Genomic DNA, 20,522 nt, shown 5'->3' with positions numbered 1-20,522 from the left:
ATTTTGTATCCTGCCACACTGCCAAATTGCTGTATGAGTTCTAGCAATCTTGGGGTGGAGTCTTTTGGGTTTTCTATGTAGAGTCTCATGTCATCTGCAAAGAGGGAGAGTTTGACTTCTTCTTTGCCAATTTGAATGCCTTTAATGTCTTTTTGTTGTCTGATTGCTGAGGCTAGGACTTCCAGTACTATGTTGAACAGCAGTGGTGAGAGTGGACATCCCTGTCTTGTTCCTGATCTTAGGGGAAAGGCTCCCAGTGCTTCCCCATTGAGAATGATATTTGCTGTGGGCTTTTTGTAGATGGCTTTTAAGATGCTGAGGAATGTTCCCTCTATCCCTACACTCTGAAGAGTTTTGACCAGGAATGGATGCTGTATTTTATCAAAAGCTTTCTCTGCATCTATTCAGAAGATCATATGTTTTTTGTTTTTTCTCTTGCTAATATGATGAATCACATTGATTGTTTTACGAGTGTTGAACCAGCGTTGAGTCCCGGGAATAAATCCTACTTGGTCATGGTGAATATTGCAATTCACAGGAAGATGAAAGAGAGTAAATGTTTGGTAAACACGTTTGCTGCACAGAAACAGTAGAACAAAGAGAGGACTTTGATCAGAGAGGCCTTGCTAGTTTCCTCTGTCAACATGCCTGGTTCACAGTATAATATAGCTGTCTGTGGCACTAGCTCTCTTCTTAGCGCAAGTCTTCTACATAAATTCTTTTACATAGTAGTGGGGGTGAGGTTGCAGTTTCTTCCTGAGTCTTTGGGCCTTGATTGCTTTTAGCTCAGCACCAACTGCATGCCAAAGTGGGAGGTCTGCCCTTGGTCCCTACAGGAACAGTGAGGAAACCATGGCTATGTTCTATCATTTTTCCATTTCACAAGTTGACTCAGCCCTTTAAAGTGCACCAGAGGCACTGTGCTCTTTTTATTTTTTTAAGGTTCCTTTCTGTCAAGAGCTAATTCCCAGGAATGTTTTTAATATACCAAAAATAGAGCAGTTTTGTTAACCATTGAATACATTTGCTTGTTATGGAAAATAGTCAATAGAGCATTTTTTCCCTTATACAGGTGTTTTCACACTTCTGGAGTCTGGTGTGAGCCTCAGAGCCCTTGTGATGCCCAGGACAAGCCTCATGTGTCATTATTCAGCATCTGGTCAGCTCTCTCTGATCCACATGTCTCCCAGGGAAGTCTGAGTAGTAATCTCCTTTATGGAATCTATGGAAGAACTACTTCATACTTCCCAGATGGTTCTGATTCATTAAAGCCTTATCCAGCTTCAGAAAGGCCTTTTTATTGGAAGGATATGGCTAAGCTTTCTATCTCTGTGTCACAATCAGGTTTTCAATATGTTTCAGTAGGGCAGTGCAATTAAAATGTATTTGTGTCATGGCTTGTTAGCAAGTACAAAAGTATACATCTTAGCCAAGGTGATGAACTGAAGACTTAGCACAAAAGCTAAAATTTGAAATGTTTCAAGACTGTACAGTAGAATATATTTGCTATCATTGGATAGTAAAAAATTTTGTAAAGAAGTAACAAAAAGAGCAAACCATAAGAAAAACCAAGAAACAGACTCTTAACTACAGAGCACAAACTGATGGTTACCAGAGGTGAAAGGGATGAGGAATGGGTTAAGTGGGTGATGGGGATTAAGGAGTGCACTTGTGATAAGCACACACCAGGTGAATGTATGGAAATGTTGAATCAGTATATTGTATACCTGAAACTAATATTACACTGTATGTTAACTAATGGAAATTTTTAAAAAGCAACCCATAGAAAAATCATTGTTGCGTTAGACTGCAGTAAAATTAAGAACGTCTGTTCTTCCAATGACCCCATAAACAAAGGCACAATCCCTGTTTTCAGGAAGTTTATATTCTAGAGGGTAGGAGACAAACAAACAAATACAAGAATCATCCACCTGCAGAGAGTAATGTTTGTTATAAGGATGTCTAACAGGAAGGTGGCACAGGGAGGGACTAGAGAGATACAGCATGGGGTGGGTTTTCTCTCATTATAACCTTACAGGTTATGTTTTATGCTTGAATCAATCTGGGACTTCAGGCATTCTCTGAGTATTGACATTGAGTCAGAAATCTTGCTATGCTGTTTTTATTTGATAATCTCATCATTGTAGCCTGGAGCAGCTGCTTCTTAAGTGTTTGTCTTTTTTGATTATTCCTTTTGCCTTCCGTTCCTGATTCAGTTTCCTTCTTGGTTTGCAAAATTTCTAGATGAAAACAAACAAGGAAACTTCTATCCATCCACTCTACAACGCCTTCCTCCACAAAGAAAATCAATATGCTGACTTCCTGACTGTAGACTAGTATTTGTAAACTTTGTAAAAATGGGATCATTTGATGTGTATTCTTTTTTTTTTTAAGATTTTATTTATTTATTTTAGAGAGAGGGTGAGCAGGGGGAGGGTCGGAGAGAGAGGGGGAAAGAATCTCAAATGGGCTTTCCACTGAGAACAGAGCATGATATGGAGCTCAATCTAGTGACCTTAGGGTCATGACCTCAGCTGAACCAGGAGTCAGACACTTAACTCACTGAGCCACCCAGGCACTCCTGATGTGTATTCTTTTGAATCTGGCTTCATTATATCTCTGAAGTTGATCTGGTTGTTGCATATAGCACTAGTATATTCTTTCTATCTTCAGTGTCAGTGTTCCACTGTACAAATAAACCTACTTTTTAATTCATTCTACTATTGATGTATAACTGTTCATGTATAAGTTTTTCTCAATTTCTTCTTATTAATAGTACTACTATAAACATTCTTGTAGAAGTCATGAAGACCTAAAAATAACACTGTGTTATGAGATATACATAAGTTTAGATTTAATAAGTACTGTATACCATTTTTCCAAAATGTTGACCAATTTGCATTCACAAGCAATGTGATTTTTTGTTCTGCACAGTCTCACAAACACATGGTGTGACCCAGACTTTAGCTGTGTTTTTTTCTGGCCATTCTGGTATATGTCTAATGACATTTCATTTTGCTTTTGGTCTGCATTTTCCTGAATACTATTCTGTTAAGCATCTTTTTAAAATTATAAGCACTCTGGATAATTTCTTTTATCAAGTGTTTGCTCAAGTCTTTCATTCACTTTTTCAGGGGTTGCCTGTCTTAATAAATTAAGACAAACTTGTAAATAAAAGTTTGTAGTTTACTTTGTTGGGCTCATTCTTCTACTCTGCAGTTTGCTTTTCACCCATTTTATGGTGTTTTGATAAAGAGACTGCTAAAGTAACAGTCTAATTTAATAATCTTTTCTTTTATAGCTGGTAAGGGTTTTGGTCATGTTTAAGCCATCCTTCTGTCTATTTTTAACTCTTTGAGGAACCTCCACACAGTTTTCCAGAGTGGCTATACCAGTTCACATTCCCACTAACAGTGCAAGAGGGTTCCCCTTTCTCCACATCCTCTCCAACATTTGTTGTTTCCTGTCTTGTTAATTTTTACTATTCTCACTGGTGTGAGGTGGTATCTCATTGTGGTTTTGATTTGTATTTCCCTGAAGGCCAGTGATATGGAGCATTTTCTCATGTGCTTTTGGCCATGTGTAGGTCTTCTTTGGTGAAATGTCTGTTCATGTCTTTTGCCCATTTCATGATTGGATTGTTTCTTTACTGTTGAGTTTAATAAGTTCTTCATAGATCTCGGATACTAGCTCTTTATCTGATATGTCATTTGTCATATGTCATATGTTCTTCATAGATCTTGGATACATAGCTCTTTATCTGATATGTCATTTGTCATTTGCAAATATCCTTTCCCATTCTGTAGGTTGTCTTTTAGTTTTGTTGACAGTTTCTTTTGCTGTTCAGAAGCTTTTTATTTTGATTAAGTCCCAATAGTTCATTCTTGCTTTTGTTTTCCTTGCCTTTATAAATGTATCTTGCAAGAAGTTGCTGTGACCAAGTTCAAAAAGGGTGTTGCCTGTGTTCTCCTCTAGGATTTTGATGGAATCTTGCCTCACATTTAGATCTTTCATCCATTTTGAGTTTATCTTTGTGTCTGGTGTAAGAGAATGGTGTAGTTTCATTCTTCTGCACGTGGCTGTCCAATTTTCCCAGCACCATTTATTGAAGAGACTGTCCTTTGTCCAGTGGATAGTCTTTCCTGCTTTGTCGAATATTAGTTGACCATAGAGTTGAGGGCCCATTTCTGGATTCTCTATTCTGTTCCATTGGTCTATCTGCCCTATGGCCCAGCAATGGCACTACTGGGGATTTACCCCAAAGATACAGATGCAATGACATGGCAGGACACCTGCACCCCAATGTTTATAGCAGCAATGTCCACAATAGCCAAAATGTGGAAGGAGCCTTGGTGTCCATTGAAAGATGAATGGATAAAGAAGATGTGGTCTATGTATACAATGTAATATTACTCAGCCATTAGAAATGAAAAATACCCACCATTTGTTTCAACGTGGATGGAACTGGAGGGTTTATGCTGAGTGAAGTAAGTCAATTGGAGAAGGACAAACATTATATGGTCTCATTCACTTGGGGAATATAAAAAATAGTGAAAGGGAATAAAGGGGAAAGGAGAGAAAAAGAGTGGGAAATATCAGTAAGGGTGACAGAACATGAGAGATACCTAACTCTGGGAAACGAACAAGAGGTGGTGGAAAGAGAGGTTGGTAGGGGGATGGGGTGACTGGGTGATGGGCACTGAGGGGGGCACTTAATGGGATAAGCACTGGGTGTTATGCTATATGTTGGCAAATCAAACTCAAATAAAAAATATATACAAAAATAATAATAATAAATTAAAAATAAAAGGCAATGAACAACGTAAAAAAAAGAAATCCTTCTGTCACTCAAATAATCAAAATATTCTCCTACATTAACTTCCAGAAGCTTTCCGTTTTTCAAAGTTATTTTTTTAACTAGAGGGACTATTATTTTTTCCCATTCTGTAAGTATAAGTATGTACATCTATCTTGAACATAAGAAAGCATAAGAATGAAAAGAAATGTTTATGCTCTGTATGCCACACACACCTGGAAACAACAGTTAAGATTACAGCTCAGCTGAAGCCATTGCATAAATTATTGTTCAGGTACATTTTGAAAACCAAAGTAGAAATATGTTAAGAAGTAGAGAGCTCTCAGTATTTTACGAAAAAGAGCAGTGAAGTAAGTTCCTTCAGAAATAGAAAGACCTGGCAGCCCAGATGGCTCAGTGGTTTAGCGCCATCTTCAGCCCGGGGCATGATCCTGGAGACTGGGGATCAAGTACCACGTCGGGCTCCCTGCATGGAGCCTGCTTCTGCCTCTGCCTGTGTCTCTGCCACTCTCTCTCTCTGTGTGTCTCTTGTGAATAAATAAATATTCACAGAATATTTATTCTGTGCAAAATATGCAGAATAAATAAATAAAATATTTTTTAAAACAAGAAATAGAAAGACCAGTCAGCATATCATCAAGATAATCTCTGGGCAACCAAAATCAGTCAAGTTAAAGCATGCCCTACATTAGAAAATCTGAGAGCTTCGCTTATCAAAATTGAACAGAACCCTGACAGGTGTGCCTGGCACTTGTGGAAAAATAATGTCTTTCAAAACTTGTGTATATACGCATACACCATGGTTTATTATCAGAGTTCTACTAAGTTTTTTTTTCTTTTTTGTTACACGTAAGAAGGAGGTAGATCAGACAAAGAAAGTAGCTTTCCTGTCTCATTATTTTTGCGCACATTCTACATTTGACATGCTGTGTCTATAGGTGTCCAAGACTGTCTTCCTCTGAAGTAAATCTGGAAGTGAGGATTTGGTTGCAAACATATCACTTGGCAGGGGATCCCAAGAAGTCCATGTAGGGATAAGGAAAGAGAGACAAGGATGAGAAGCCAACCAATAAAGGTGCATTATTCAGAAAGGTATAGGTGTGGGCCACTGGAGCTTAATTCCTCTTTGAAAAATTAGGAAGCAGTGTGGAACTTACATCTCAGAGTTATTTTCTTTGAAGGGCATAGGAGCTGAGGCATCTATCCACCAAATCCATCAGTCATTGGAGAAAGCCTACTGAGGGGAAGGTACTAATTCTCCCACAGTTTTTGCTTGCTGTTTTTTTTTTTTTTTCATAGATGATTGGCTGCCGGAGAAAGTCCTCTGACTTCTAGAAGTCTGGCTGCCAGGGTCCTTAGTGGCAAAGCGTGTGGGGACCAGTTGATAAGTGAGCATCTGCTGAAGGAAAGGGATCTGTGGAGAATCAGATGAGGTTCCTGGGAGGACTGTTAACCACCTTAGAGCCCCTTTATAGAAGAGGAGGTCATGAACTTGTCACACAAAGAAAGAGGATCATGGATGGAGTGTTTTCCAGAGAGATTTCTGCTGGACTTTTGTCAGAACTTAGGTGACAAGGGCCCTCTGAGAGCAGCCTCCAGACAGACTCTCCAGATGGTCTTCTATGGTCACAGTTGGGTATAAGCCATGAGAGATGCAGGGCTTCAGCTCTAAGAGGCCACGGTATATGCCTACAGTAAAATTCTGTACAACAATGGAATAAATCACTGTCCAATGCATCAACTGGATTAACATGAGAGACATAATGTTTGAGTGGGAAAACCTCTAAAGAACTATGCATTAAATTGCTCAATTTATATTAAGTTCATAAGCATCAAGCTATATGGATAGACATCAGAATTACTTTAAGAGGAGAGGGATAGTATACAGGAAGGGTCTCGTCTCTTTGTTGAGTTGTTTAATTTGTATATTTAGAAAAAAACGAAGAAAAAGAAAGAAGAAAGAAAGAAAGAAAGAAAGAAAGAAGAAAGAAGAAAGAAAGAAAGAAAGAAAGAAAGAAAGAAAGAAGAAAGAAAGAAAGAAAGAAAGAAAGAAGAAAGAAAGAAAGAAAGACAGAAAAAGAAAGAAGAAAAATAAACCAAAAGACAAATGCTTATGAAGCAAAGTCATGGCCTTTCCATACCTCTCCCCAGAGTGCCTCTTGTAATTGGGCAGCTTGCATCAAGGAAATAAACAAACACAAGCTGGAAGTGCATTGATCTGGGTGTGAAGGAGCTGGAACCTAGGCCCAAATCTCTCACAGGCCTCCTCTCTTAGACAAGCACCACTGCTCTGGGAGTTGGCTGTTAAGTCAGGCAAACTGAGAGTCCCACCAGGGAATTCTCATGATTTTGGTCACATATGAAACTCAAAGATGGCCTCTGTCAATCCCCTTAGTTGTTTCTGTCAACAAGGAGGTCCTTCCCCTCCCCCCAATCCCACTACCAATGGAGGCTGGCCTTGTGACTTGCCTTAATCAACAGAATCTCATGGAAAAGACACCTGCCTGCTCTGACATCGCCCTGAGAACCCTGGCAGCAACCACTTTCCAGAAACCAATGACTGTGCTCCAAGGACACTTTGACTAGATTTCTAAGTGATGTGACACTTTGGGGAAAGAGACAGGCCCATAAAGGCAGGAAGGTGACAGGCACCTGAGTGGAGTCTTCTTGGACCTTTTAGCCCAGGCAGCTACTGAAGACAGCCAAGTGAATGGTCTGACCTTGTGCCATAAAGATAGGAGAACTGCCAAGGCAAACCCTGCCTGAGTTCCTGACCCAATGAATTATGAGGAACAACACATTGTTGCTGTGTTAATCCATTAAATTCTATAGTGGATTGTGATGCAGTCCCATAAAATGGAAACACTGACAAAATACAGAGGGAAAGTATATGCAAGCACACGCTAGAGATACTGTGGGCTTAGTACCAGACTACTGTAATAAAGTAAATATTGCAACAGAGAGAGTCAGATGAAATGTTTGATTTTTCAGTGCATATAAAAGTTATGTTTCACTATTGTGTAGTCCATTAAAAGTGCAATAAATAGCATTATGTCTAAAAATACTTTAAAAATACATTAATTAAAAAATACCTTATTGCTAAAACTGCTAACCATCATCTGAGTTTTCAGTGAGTTGTAATCACTGATCACAGATCATAGTTACAAATATAATAATAAGCTTTAAAGTTTAAAATACTGTGAGAATTACCAGAATGTGACACAGAGGCATAAAGAGAGTAAATGCTGTTGGTAAAATGGTGCCAATGAACTTGCTTGATGCAGGGTTGACACAGACCTTCAACTTGCAAAAAAGCACCGTATCTCTGAAGCGAAATGCAATAAAACAAATTATGCCTATACCCACTGTCCTTCATTACACTCATAATTTGCATCTTCTAACACTGTGGTCAGGACTTGTTCCAGCTTCCTCTTGATGTACTCCCAGATCGGCCTGTTTCTTTCCTGGTATCATCCTTCTGGCCTTTGCAGCTAATTCACTTCTAGTTCTGCCTCAGCTCCAAGGGGAATAGACTATGCTTAGTGGGGTATTGGCTATTGCCCATAGATTTTTGTCTTTGCTAAAAGTCCTAATGTCCTGGGCTCTCAGCTTCCATTCCTCCAATGGCACTTCAGCCAACCTGCTGCATAGATCTGGCTTCTCCACCAGTTACCTTCCACCACTCCTGAAAGGAAGGCTTTGAGTGAACTTAAGTCTGGAAGTCCCTGGTTAAACCTTCATTTCCTTCCCCCTCTGCCTTCCTCAGACCACACCCTGGCAACTATTACATTGCCAGTTCAGGCCATAGCAGGCATTGATTAAATGTCTTTTAATTAAAAACATACATGCTTTATCAGTTAAGACACACAGAAGAGTTCTTTGCATATGGCTGTTGGTATATAAATAGGGAAAGCATTAAAAATAAAAACTTTCCCTCAACTACAGCAAAAAATTCTCTATTTCTCTCTGTGAAGCTATGTTTATGCTACTTTCTTGAAATGTTTTTCTTTCTTTCCAATATTAGCATATTTAAAAACTTCTCATGCTTAAAACTAGACCTAAAATGATCCATTCTCATGAAGCTATCTCAATTTTCTAGCTAGAAATTATTTCTCTCCTTTTAAATTCTCTGAGCTTTGTATCTGCAGTTTCAAAATCACCCATTTATGTTTTTCTACATTCAGGCAGCTCACTCATTAATTTACTTGTTCATTTATTCAACATATACTTATTAAGTGCTTATTGTGTGCCAGGCACTTCCACTGGAAGTTACTTTTTAATGCATGACAGTGTTACAAAGGCCTTTGTTTTTTGTTTTTTTTAAATAATAAATTTATTTTTTATTGGTGTTCAATTTGCCAACATACAGAATAACACTCAGTGCTCATCCCGCCAACTGACCCCCTCAGTGCCCATCACCCATTCACCCCACCCCCCACCCTCCTCCCCTTCCACCACCCCTAGTTCGTTTCCCAGAGTTAGGAGTCTTCATGTTCTGTCTCCCTTTCTGATATTTCCTACCCATTTCTTCTCCCTTCCCTTCTATTCCCTTTCACTATTATTTATATTCCTCAAATGAATGACAACATATAATGTTTGTCCTTCTCCGATTGACTTACTTCACTCAGCATAATACCCTCCAGTTCCATCCACGTTGAAGCAAATGGTGGGTATTTGTCATTTCTAATGGCTGAGGAATATTCCATTGTATACATAGACCACATCTTCTTTATCCATTCATCTTTCGAGGGACACCGAGGCTCCTTCCACAGTTTGGCTATTGTGGACATTGCTGCTAGAAACATCGGGGTGCAGGTGTCCCAGCGTTTCACTGCATCTGTATCTTTGGGGTAAATCCCCAACAGTGCAATTGCTGGGTCATAGGGCAGGTCTTTTTTTAACTCTTTGAGGAACCTCCACACAGTTTTCCAGAGTGGCTGCACCAGTTCACATTCCCACCAACAGTGCAGGAGGGTTCCAAAAAGGCCTTTGTTTATAACTTCAGAAGTGTTAAAATTCACCAGATTGACTATGGAAAATGTCAGTAGGCTATATTCCAATCACTCAAGGACACCCTCTGTGCTCCAGACAACATCAGCTCCTTTATTCCTACAGTTCTCTTAACACAGAATGTCCCTCATGCCTTCTGCCCCTGTCCTGCCATGGTTCACACTCCTCCTACTCCCTTCCTTGCACCTCCCACTCTGTGCCCTGCACTGCCTTCTGAGAAATTTCTCTCCTAGAGGACCAGCACTAATGCCATCTTTGCTCTGAAGCCTTTCTTAATACTGTTGTTTTAGAACTAAATATCATGTTGTATTTTGTACTGCTGTTCAGGGGGCATCCCTTTTTCTTGTGGGGACTTCCCTAGGAATCTATCAAGGTTTGCTACTCAGATTTTAGATTCTCATAGAGAAGGGCAAGGCTTTCAGTTTTATAGTTCTCCTTTCACCACCTTTCCTTAACTAAATCTAAGATGTAGTATTTAAAAAAAAAAAACTAGAAGAGATATGAGAATTGACTACACACTCACTGGAAGGGAAAAAAATGAAAAGACAGTCCACATTAAAAGTTGGCAAGAATGGGATTCTCCTGCATTGCCAGTGAGAATACAAAATGGTACAGCCTCTTTGGGAAAGAAATGAACTATTTCTTATAGAATTAAATTTATAACTACCATGAGACTCGGTCCTTCTACTCCTTGGTAATTACAGAAAGGAAATGAAAACATATGTCCACGGGTGGGGCCAGATGGCGCAGGAGTAGAGGTCCTCACCTCACCTGGCCCTACCAACTCACCTGGGCAAAAAGGAAATGGAAAGGAGCTTCTTCTCAGAAAGGTCTGTTGGCATCTGACTGTGTCCATGGAGCAAAAAGCAGAACCAGCAGTTTTCATCAAATAGGTGGTGCCTGTTTGGGAAAGTCATTCAGGGCCAGGCCCCATCCTAGGGTCTTCCACTGTACTGCTGTGTTGCCTTTGGGTGCAGAGACTTCCCCAGAGGACTGCCCAGCCTGGGGGTCCCGCACAGAGGCCTCAGGGCTATGGCACGTAGCTGATTATCAGCCCCACCTGGGCTGCTTTTTTTTTTTTTTTTTTTAACAATCACATAAGGAAGCATTTATTTGAGGTTTAACATGAAATCATACAAATAAAATTTGTATAAACACAATCCACATCGAGTCATAACACAGATAGCAAAAGACAAAGTAAAAACAAAGGAAACTAATTGGCGGCTATATACAGTTGGACACGGACACTAGTCTTGTACACTAGAAAGTCTTTTACAAAATAATCATCTTAGATCAACAGAAGACCAATCTTCAATGTCGTCCTGCAAGATGGGTTAACTTTAAGCAATCTTCTCCTGTTTTCTCCAATGTCCTTCTTTCGTATGGCTGATAATTGTTTTGGTGATTGCCACCCCCTCTAGATGCCGTAAGTGCTCTGTTGGCCACTGTAGTCTGCATATCCCTGTCCATATCCATAGTTCCCATAGTTATACCCAGTATAATCACAGCCGCCATAGCCACTATAGTTTTGATCACCACCATAGGCACTATTGTAATTTCCATATCCTTGATCATAATAGTTATCCTTGGTTCCAGTTTTGGCCCTGACCTCATCCACGACCCCTAGTACCACCTCGTCCACCAGCTGCAGCACCTCTTCCTCCTTTTTGTTGTTGCTATTGCTGCCTATGTACCTCTTTGGGTTGTGCAACTTTGATTTCACACTTCCCAGAACCAATTTGATGATATCTGCTTTCTAACAATTTCTTTACTGGCTCTTCATCTGTATAGGTAATAAAACAAAATCATCTTCTTTCGTTTGTTTTTGTATCCATGGGAAGTTCAATATTTTCAATCTCTCCAAAGGCTCCAAAATATTCTTTAATTTGTTCTTCAGAAGTATCTGGGCTCAATCCACCCACACCTACGAATCTGACCTGAGATTTAAAGAGAGAACAGCTGGAACACTACAGAGAGAAGGGTTTTCACTTCTAACAAGGTAAGAAGGACAAAAAAAATAAAATAAAAAAGAATCAAGTGGGAGAGGGGCACCAAGAGGAACTGGACTAAGGCCAGGTGGGCAAGAGCCTGGGGGACAGGAAAGCCCAGCCCCAGAGAAGTGGGAATTTTAAAAATCCCCCATGGATTCTTCCCTGATGGAAGAGTGCTCAGCAGGGAAATCAGGCAGAACCGCAGGAGGGGCAGTGAAGCCTCCAGTCTCCCGGGTTCACTAATAGAGAAAGTGTGCCCAGGAGAAAGAGCACTGCACACCACTGGCGGATCTCAGTAAAGGGCTGGAGTGGGCCCTGGTGGGGTGTTAGAAGAAGCCGATTGGTCAGGCGGGGGCTCCAGGCAGAGGGTTCTGGACCCTGCTGCCTTTGGGAGCCCTGACTCTGGGAGCCAATTCCAGCATTAAAGGCCCCGGATCCCAGGGCGCCGAGTGGACACAGCCCATGATCCTGTGCACCTGTGACTGGTGGAGGAAGGGAGGGCACATGACAGTGAGGACTGTGCAGTCACCCCCAGGCTGTGCAGGTCAGCACCCCTGCCGTGGGAGCATCTAGGCCAGTGTGAACCAGGAGACTGCAGTAGTTACTGGGGGAGCTGACTCCAGGGATGGAGACCTGGCAGCCACCAGTGTTGTTCCTTCTGGTGTCACCATATGCGTGGGAGAGGCGGGGCTGCCAGGGAACAGAGGCCTTATGGGGTAAACAGCTCCCATTGAACTCAGCATCAGGGGGCCGGGCATCTCCCCAGGTACACACAACTGAGAGTCAGAACAGCAGGCCCCTCCTCCAGAAGACCAGCTGGAAGAACAGGGGACGAGAAAGTTCTTGACCAAGCAACACTGGAAAGCTCCAGGGGAAGTTGAGGGATTTACAGTATATAGAACCAGAAGGTACCCCTCCTTTACCCCCCTTTTTCCAGTATCACTCCTTTTTTTATCAGATTATAAATTTCCAATTTTTTTCTCTTTTCCCATCTTACCTATAATATTTAACCAGCTGTTCATTTTTAAGATTCTTCCTTTTTGACTTTTATATTTCTGAAATTACAGGTCTTAGATATATTTTCCACTTCTAGGTTTCGTTAACATACTCAACTTAACTTTGGGAGATATGCAAGATGTGTTTGTTTTGTTTTGTTTTGTGTTTTTTGTTTTCCCTGCCTCATTTGGTTCTACAATGGCATAAGTAAATGCCTTCTAAAACATGACTAGCATGCACCCAGAACCAAGTGGAATACTGTGCTGGTTCATTCTGTGAGATTATATTCTCTCTTCATTCCCACTCTACCCCTTTTTTAAATCTCATTTATGATTTGGGGGTCAATGTTGGGGCTTTCTACAAGTATTTCTCCTTTATATAAATTTGGGACTCAGCATCTTCTAACATACAGAACTTAATATATTCAGAACCAAGAGGATCACCCTCTAGGACCCCTCAGGTAGACTAAATTCTCCCTCCACTACAATTTCATCACCACCACCATCTTCCAGGCCCCACCCTTTTTTCCTCTTTACTTTTGCTTTTTTTTTTGGAGAGGGGTATTTTCTTCTTTTTTATTTTTCTTTTTTCCTTCTTCTTTGGGATTTTTGGCCTTTTATTTTTTACTATTTTTTAAAAATTATTTTTCACTTTAGTGGTCGTTTGTTTTACTTCATTCTGATCTTTGTTTTCAATATCTGGTCTCTGGCATCATCAGAAACATCTAGGGTGAAATGTACTTAGGTTGTGGTTGATATTCTTGATGCAGCCCACTCATACAGCCACTCTGCACTGAGCAAAATGACTAGAAGGAAGAAGTCAGCACAAAAGAAAGAATCAGAAACAGTACTCTCTGCCACAGACTTACAGAATTTGGATTCTATAATTTGGATTACAATCTGATGTGAGAAAGCCAATTCAGAAGCACAATTATAAAGCTACTTGGTGGCTCTGGAAAAAAGCATAAAGGATACAAGAGACTTCATGACTGCAGAATTCAGATCTAATCAGGCCGAAATTAAAAATCAATTAAATGAGATGCAATCCAAACTAGAGGTCATAACAACTAGGATTAATGAGGTGGAAGAAAGAGTGAGTGACATAGAAGACAAGTTGATGGCAAGGAAGGAAGCTGAGGAAAAAAGAGACAAACTTTAATTGTTTGTCTCTTTGTCAATTGTTTGTCACCAGGAAAGGTTAAGGGAAATAAATGATAGCCTCAGAAGGAAAAAAAAATCTATGTATAATTGGGGTTCCAGAGAGCACCGAGAGGAAAGAGGGCCAGAAAACATATTTGAACAAATCATAGCTAAGAACTTCCATAATTTGGGGAGGGAAACAGGCATTCAGATCCAAGAGATAGAGAACCCCCCAAAAAAATCAATAAAAAACGTTCAACACCTCAACATTTAATAGTGAAACTTGTAAATTCCAAAGATGAAGAGAAAATCCTTAAAGCACCAAGAGACAAGACATCCCTAACTTATATAGGGAGAAATAGTAGATTAACAGCAGACCTCTCCACAGAGACCTGGAAGGCAAGAAAGAGCTAGCAGGATATACTCAGGGTACTAAATAAGAAGAACATGCAGCCAAGAATACCATATCTAGCAAGGCTCTCATTCAGAAGGAGAGAGAAAGAGCTTTCAAGATAGACAGAAACTAATAGAATATGTGACCACCAAACCAGCTCTGCAAGAAATATTAAGGGGTACACTGTAAGAGAAACAGGAAGCCCAAAGAAGTAATCCACAAAAAACGGACTTAATAGGTATTATGAAGACACTAAATTAATATCTTTCAATAGTTACTCTGATGTGAATGGGCCAAACGATCCCATCAAAAGATGCAGGGCTTCAGACTGGATAAAAAAGCAAGACCTATCTATATGGCCATCTAAGAAGAGACTCATTTTAGACCTAAGGACACCTCCAGCCTGAGAATGAAAGGTTAGAGAACCATTTACCGTTCAAATGGTCCTCAAAAGAAAGCAGAGGTAGCAATCTTCATATCAGATATATTAAAGTTTATCACGAAGACTGTAGTAAGACATGAAGAGGGACACTGTATCATACTTAAAGGGTCTATCCAAGAAGACCTAATAATCGTGAATATTTATGCCCCTAAAGTGGGAGCTGCCAATCATCTCAATCAATTAATAAACAAAGTAAAGAGATCCTTAGATAATAACACACTAATGGTAAGAGACTTCTACATGGCACTTTCTGTAAATGACAGATTTTCTAAGCACAACATCACTAAAGAAACAAGGGCTTTAGATGATACACTGGACCACATGGATTTCACCAATATATATATACAGAACTGTGAATCTGAATGCAACTGAATACACATTCTTCTCAAGTGCACATGGAACCTCATTCAGAATAGACCATATACTGGGTCACAATAAGGACTCAACCAATCCCAAAAGATTAGGATTATACCCTGCATATTTTCAGACCATAATGCTTTGAAACTAGAACTCAATCACAAGAAGAAATTTGAAAGAAACTCAAACAGGTGGAGGTTAAATAGCATCGTGTTAAAAGATGAATGAATCAACCAGGAAATTAGAGAAGAATTAAAAAGATTCATGGAAACTAATGAAAATGAAGATACAACAGTTCAGAATCTTTGGGATACAGCAAAAGGATCTTAAGAGGGAAATACATCACAATACAAGCATCCCTCAAAAAATTGGAAAAAAATTCAAATACACAAACTAACCTTGCACCTGAAGGAACTGGAGAGAGAACAGCAAATAAAACCTACACCCAGCAGAAAAACAGTGTTAAACATTCGGGCAGAACTCAATGAAATAGAGACCAGAAGAACTGTGGAACAGATTAACAAAACCAGGAGTTGGTTCTTTGAAAGCATTAATAAGATAGATAAACCATTAGCCAGCCTTATTAACAAGAAAAGAGAAAAAATTCAAAATAATAAAATTATGAATGAGAAAGGAGAGATAACTACCAACACCAAGGAAATACACCAAAACCAAATAAAAACAAACGATTTCAAAAACTTATTATGAGCAGCTGTATGCCATAATATAGGAAACCTAGAAGAAATAGACACATTTCTGGAAACGACAAACTACCAAAACTGTAACAAGAAGAAATAGAAAACCTAAAAAGGCTGATAATCAGGGAGGAAATGGAAGCAGTCATCACAAACCTCTCAAGACACAAAAGTACAGGGACAGATGGCTTCCCAGGGGAATTCTATTAACGTTTATAGAAAAACAATACCTATTCTACTACAGCAGTTACAGAAGATAGAAAGGGACGGAATATTTCCAAACTCGTTTTATGAGGCCAGCATCACCTTAATTCCAAAACCAGACAAAGACCCCACCAAAAAGGAGAATTACAGACCAATATCCCTGATGAACATGGATGCCAAAATTCCCAACAAGATACTAGCCAATAGGATCCAACAGTATATTAAGAAGATTATTCACGATGACCAAGTGGGATTTCTCACCAGGATGCAAGGTTGTTCCAACACTCATAAAGCAATCAATGTAATAGATCATAGGAATAAGAGAAAAAACAAGAACATTATGATCCTCTCAATAGATGCAGAGAAAGCATTTGACACAATACAGCATCCATTCCTCATCAAACTCTTCAGAGTGTAGGGCTAGAGGGAACATTCCTCAGCATCTTAAAAGCCATCTATAAAAAGCCCACAGCAAATATCATTCTCAATGGGAAACACTTTCCCCTAAGATCAGGAACAAGACAGGGATGTCCACTCTCACCACTGCTATTCAACATAGTCCTAGAAGTCCTAGCCTCAGCAATCAGACAACAAAAGGAAATAAAAGGCATTCAAATTGACCAAGAAGATGTCAAACTCTCCCTCTTTGCAGATGATATGATACTGTACATGGAAAACCCAAAAGACTCGACCCCAAGATTGCTAGAACTCATACAGCAATTCGGCAGTGTGGCAGGATACAAAATCAATGCCCAGAAATCAGTGGCATTTCTATACACTGACAATGAGACTGAAGAAAGAGAAATTAAGGAGTGAATCCCATTTACAATTACATCCAAAAGTATAAGATACCTAGGAATAAACCTAATCAAAGAGGAAAAGGATCTATACCCTAAAAACTACAGGACACTTCTGAAAGAAGTTGAGGAAGACACAAAGAGATGGAAAAATATTCCATGCTCATGGATTGGAAGAATAAATATTGTTTAAAAGTCTATGTTACCCAGAGCAATTTACAGAGTCAGTGCAATCACTATTAAAATACCATGGACTTTCTTCAAAGAGTTGTAACAAATCATCTTAAGATTTGTGTGGAATCAGAAAAGACCCCAAATAACCAAGGGAATATTGAAAAAGAAAATCAGAGCCGGGGGCATCACAATGCCGGATTTCAAGCTGTACTATAAAGCTGTGATCATCAAGACAATGTGGTACTGGCACAAAAACAGACACATAGATCAATGGAACAAAACCCAGAAATGGGCCCTCGACTCTATGGTCAACTAATATTCGACCAAGCAGGAAAGACTATCCACTGGAAAAAGGACAGTCTCTTCAACAAATGGTGCTGGGAAAATTGGACAGCCACGTGTAGAAGAATGAAACTAGACCATTCTCTTACACCAGACACAAAGATAAACTCAGAATGGATGAAAGATCTAAATGTGAGACAAGAATCCATCAAAGTCCTAGAGAACAGAGGCAACACACTTTTTGAACTTGGCCAGAGCAACTTGTTGCAAGATTGACCTATGAAGGTAAAGGAAACAAAAGTAAAAACGAATTATTGGGACTTAATCAATATAAAAAGCTTCTTCTGCACAGCAAAGAAACAGTCAACAAAATTAAAAGACCACCCACAGAATGTCATTTGCAAATGACCTACCAGATAAAGGGCTAGTATCCAAGATAAATAAAGAACTAATTAAACTCAATAGGAAAGAAACATACAATCTAATCATGAAGTGGGCAAAAGACATGAACAGACATTTCGCTGAAGGAGACCTACACATGGCCAACAAGCACGTGAGAAAATGCTCTGCATCACTGGCCATCAGGAAAATACAAAACAAAACCACAATGAGATACCACCTCACACCAGTGAAAATGGTGAAAATTAACAAGACAGGAAACAACAAATGTTGGAGAGGATGTGGAGAAAGGGGAATACTCTTGCACTTTTGGTGGGAATGTGAACTGGTACAGCCATGCTAAAAACTGTGTGGAGGTTCCTCAAAGAGTTAAAAATAGAGCTACCCTATGACCCAGCATTTGGATATCCAGGGATTTCCCTCAAAGATATAGATGCAGTGAAAAACTGAGACACCTGCACCCCAATGTTTTTAGCAGCAATGCCCACAATAGATAAACTGTGAAAGGAGCCTCGGTGTCCATTGAAAGATGAATGGATAAAGAAGATGTGGTTTATGTATACAATGGAATATTAGTCAGCCACTAGAAAGGATGAATACACACCATTGCTTTGACATGGATGGAACTGGAGTGTATTATGCCGAGTGAAGTAGTCAATCAGAGAAGGACAAACCCCATATGGTTTCATTCATATGGGGAATATAAAAAATAGTGAAGGGGGTTAAAGGGAAAAGGAGAGAAAATGAGTGGGAAAAATCAGAGAGGGTGATAAAACATGAGAATCTCTGAACTCTGAGAAATGAACAAGGGGTAGAGGAAGGGGAGGTGTGCAGGGTGATGGGGTACTGGGTGACGAGCATTAAGGGGGACACTTGACAGGATGAGCACTGGATGTAATGTGTTGGCAAATCAAACTCCAATTTAAAAATATAAAATTAATAAATACATATGTACATAGATACAACCTATTGGAAAATAGAAAATATTGAAAATTAAAAGATTGCTCATTAAAATAAAGAAAGAAGAAAACATATGTCCACACAAACTGTAGATAAGGTTCATAGCAGCTTTTACATAATAGACCCAACTGGAGACAATTCACAATTCATCAACTAATGAATGAGTAAACAAATTCTGTATCCATACAATAGAATCCTTTTTATTTTATTTTTATCTTTTAAAAAACTTTTTTATAGGAGTTCAATTTACCAACATTTAGCATAACACCCAATGCTCATCCTGTCAAGTGCCCCCCTCAGTGCTCAACACCCCCCAAAAAACAAATGCAAAGATAAAAAAAAGAAAAAAAAGGGGCAAGCTAAGAAACAGACTCTTAACTATAGAGAACAAATTGATGGTTACCAGAAAGGAGTTGGGGGTTATAGGTGAGATAGATGTGCATTTATGTTTTTATTTTATTTTTTTTTTATTTTTATTATTGGAGTTCAATTTGCCAACATATAGCATAACACCCAGTGCTCATACTGACAAGTGCCCCCCTCAGTGCCCAACACCCAGTCACCCCAACCCCCTGCCCACTTCCCCTTCTACTACCCCTTGTTCATTTCCCAGAGCTAGGTGTCTCTCATGTTTTGTCACCCTCACTGATATTTTCACTCATTTTTCTCTCGCTTCCCTTTATTCCCATTCACTAATTTTTATATTCTCCAAACGAATGAGATCATATAATGTTTGTCCTTTTCCGATTGACTTATTTCACGTAGCATAATACCCTCCAGTTCCATCCACGTTGAAGCAAATGGTGGGTATTTGTCATTTCTAATGGCTGAGTAATATTCCATTGTATACATAGACCACATCTTCTTTATCCATTCATCTTTCGATGGACACAGAGGCTCCTTCCACAGTTTGGCTATTGTGGACATTGCTGCTAGAAACATCGGGGTGCAGGTGTCCCGGCGTTTCACTGCAACTGTATCTTTGGGGTAAATCCCTAGCAGTGCAATTGCTGGGTCGTAAGGCAGATCTATTTTTAACTCTTTGAGGAACCTCCACACAGTTTTCTAGAGTGGCTGTACCAGTTCACATTCCCACCTACAGTGCAAGAGGGTTTCCCTTCCTCCACATCCTCTCTAACATTTGTGGTTTCCTGTCTTGTTCATTTTCACCATTTTCACTGTTGTGAGGTGGCATCTCATTGTGGTTTTGACTTGTATTTCTCTGATGGCCAGTGATGTGGTGCATTTTCTCATGTGCTTATTGACCATGTCTATGACTTCTGTGAAAGCTCTTGTTTCTTTGGAGATGTTGTGCTTAGAAAATCTATTGATTGTAGAAAGCGCTATATTCAGGTCACCAAGTATAAGTGTATTATTATCCAAGTATATCTTAACTTTGGATTTTAATTGATTGATATAATTGGCAGCTCCCTCATTCGTGGCATAAATATGCGTGATTGTTAGGTCCTCTTGTTGGATAAATCCTTTAAGTATGATATAGTGTCCCTCTTCATCTCTTACTATTTTCTTTCGGTTAAACTTTAATTCATCTGATATAAGGATGGCTGCCCCTGCTTTCTTTTGAGGCTCATTTGAATGGTAAATGGTTCTCCAACCTTTTATATTCAGGCTGTACGTGTCCTTACATCTAAAATGAGTCTCTTGGGGATCCCTGGGTGGCGCAGCGGCTTAGCGCCTGCCTTTGGCCCAGGGCGTGATCCTGGAGACCCCGGATCGAATCCCACGTTGGGCTCCCGGTGCATGGAGCCTGCTTCTCCCTCTGCCTGTGTGTCTGCCTCTCTCTCTCTCTCTCTCTGTGTGACTATCATAAATAAATGAAAAGTAAAAAAAATAAAATAAAATGAG

At 39.7% G+C, this 20,522-nt stretch overlaps 1 protein-coding gene and 1 pseudogene across 1 annotated transcript in view; one reads left to right on the top strand and one right to left on the bottom strand.

The window, feature by feature from the left end:
• The window catches only part of LOC112668863 (cystatin-9-like), a 1,128,704-nt gene that overhangs the window by 573,670 nt on the left and 534,512 nt on the right, over nucleotides 1-20,522 (top strand). The gene's annotated exons all lie outside the window — the stretch shown is intronic.
• The window catches only part of LOC112668896 (heterogeneous nuclear ribonucleoprotein D-like), a 220,518-nt pseudogene continuing 210,915 nt past the window's right edge, over nucleotides 10,920-20,522 (bottom strand).

The sequence above is a fragment of the Canis lupus genome, chromosome 23 (assembly GCF_003254725.2).
Source record: "Canis lupus dingo isolate Sandy chromosome 23, ASM325472v2, whole genome shotgun sequence".
NCBI classification, from domain to species: domain Eukaryota; kingdom Metazoa; phylum Chordata; class Mammalia; order Carnivora; family Canidae; genus Canis; species Canis lupus.
The sequence above is the reverse complement of the archived record's forward strand: the minus strand, read 5'-3'. Positions and strand labels throughout refer to the sequence as shown.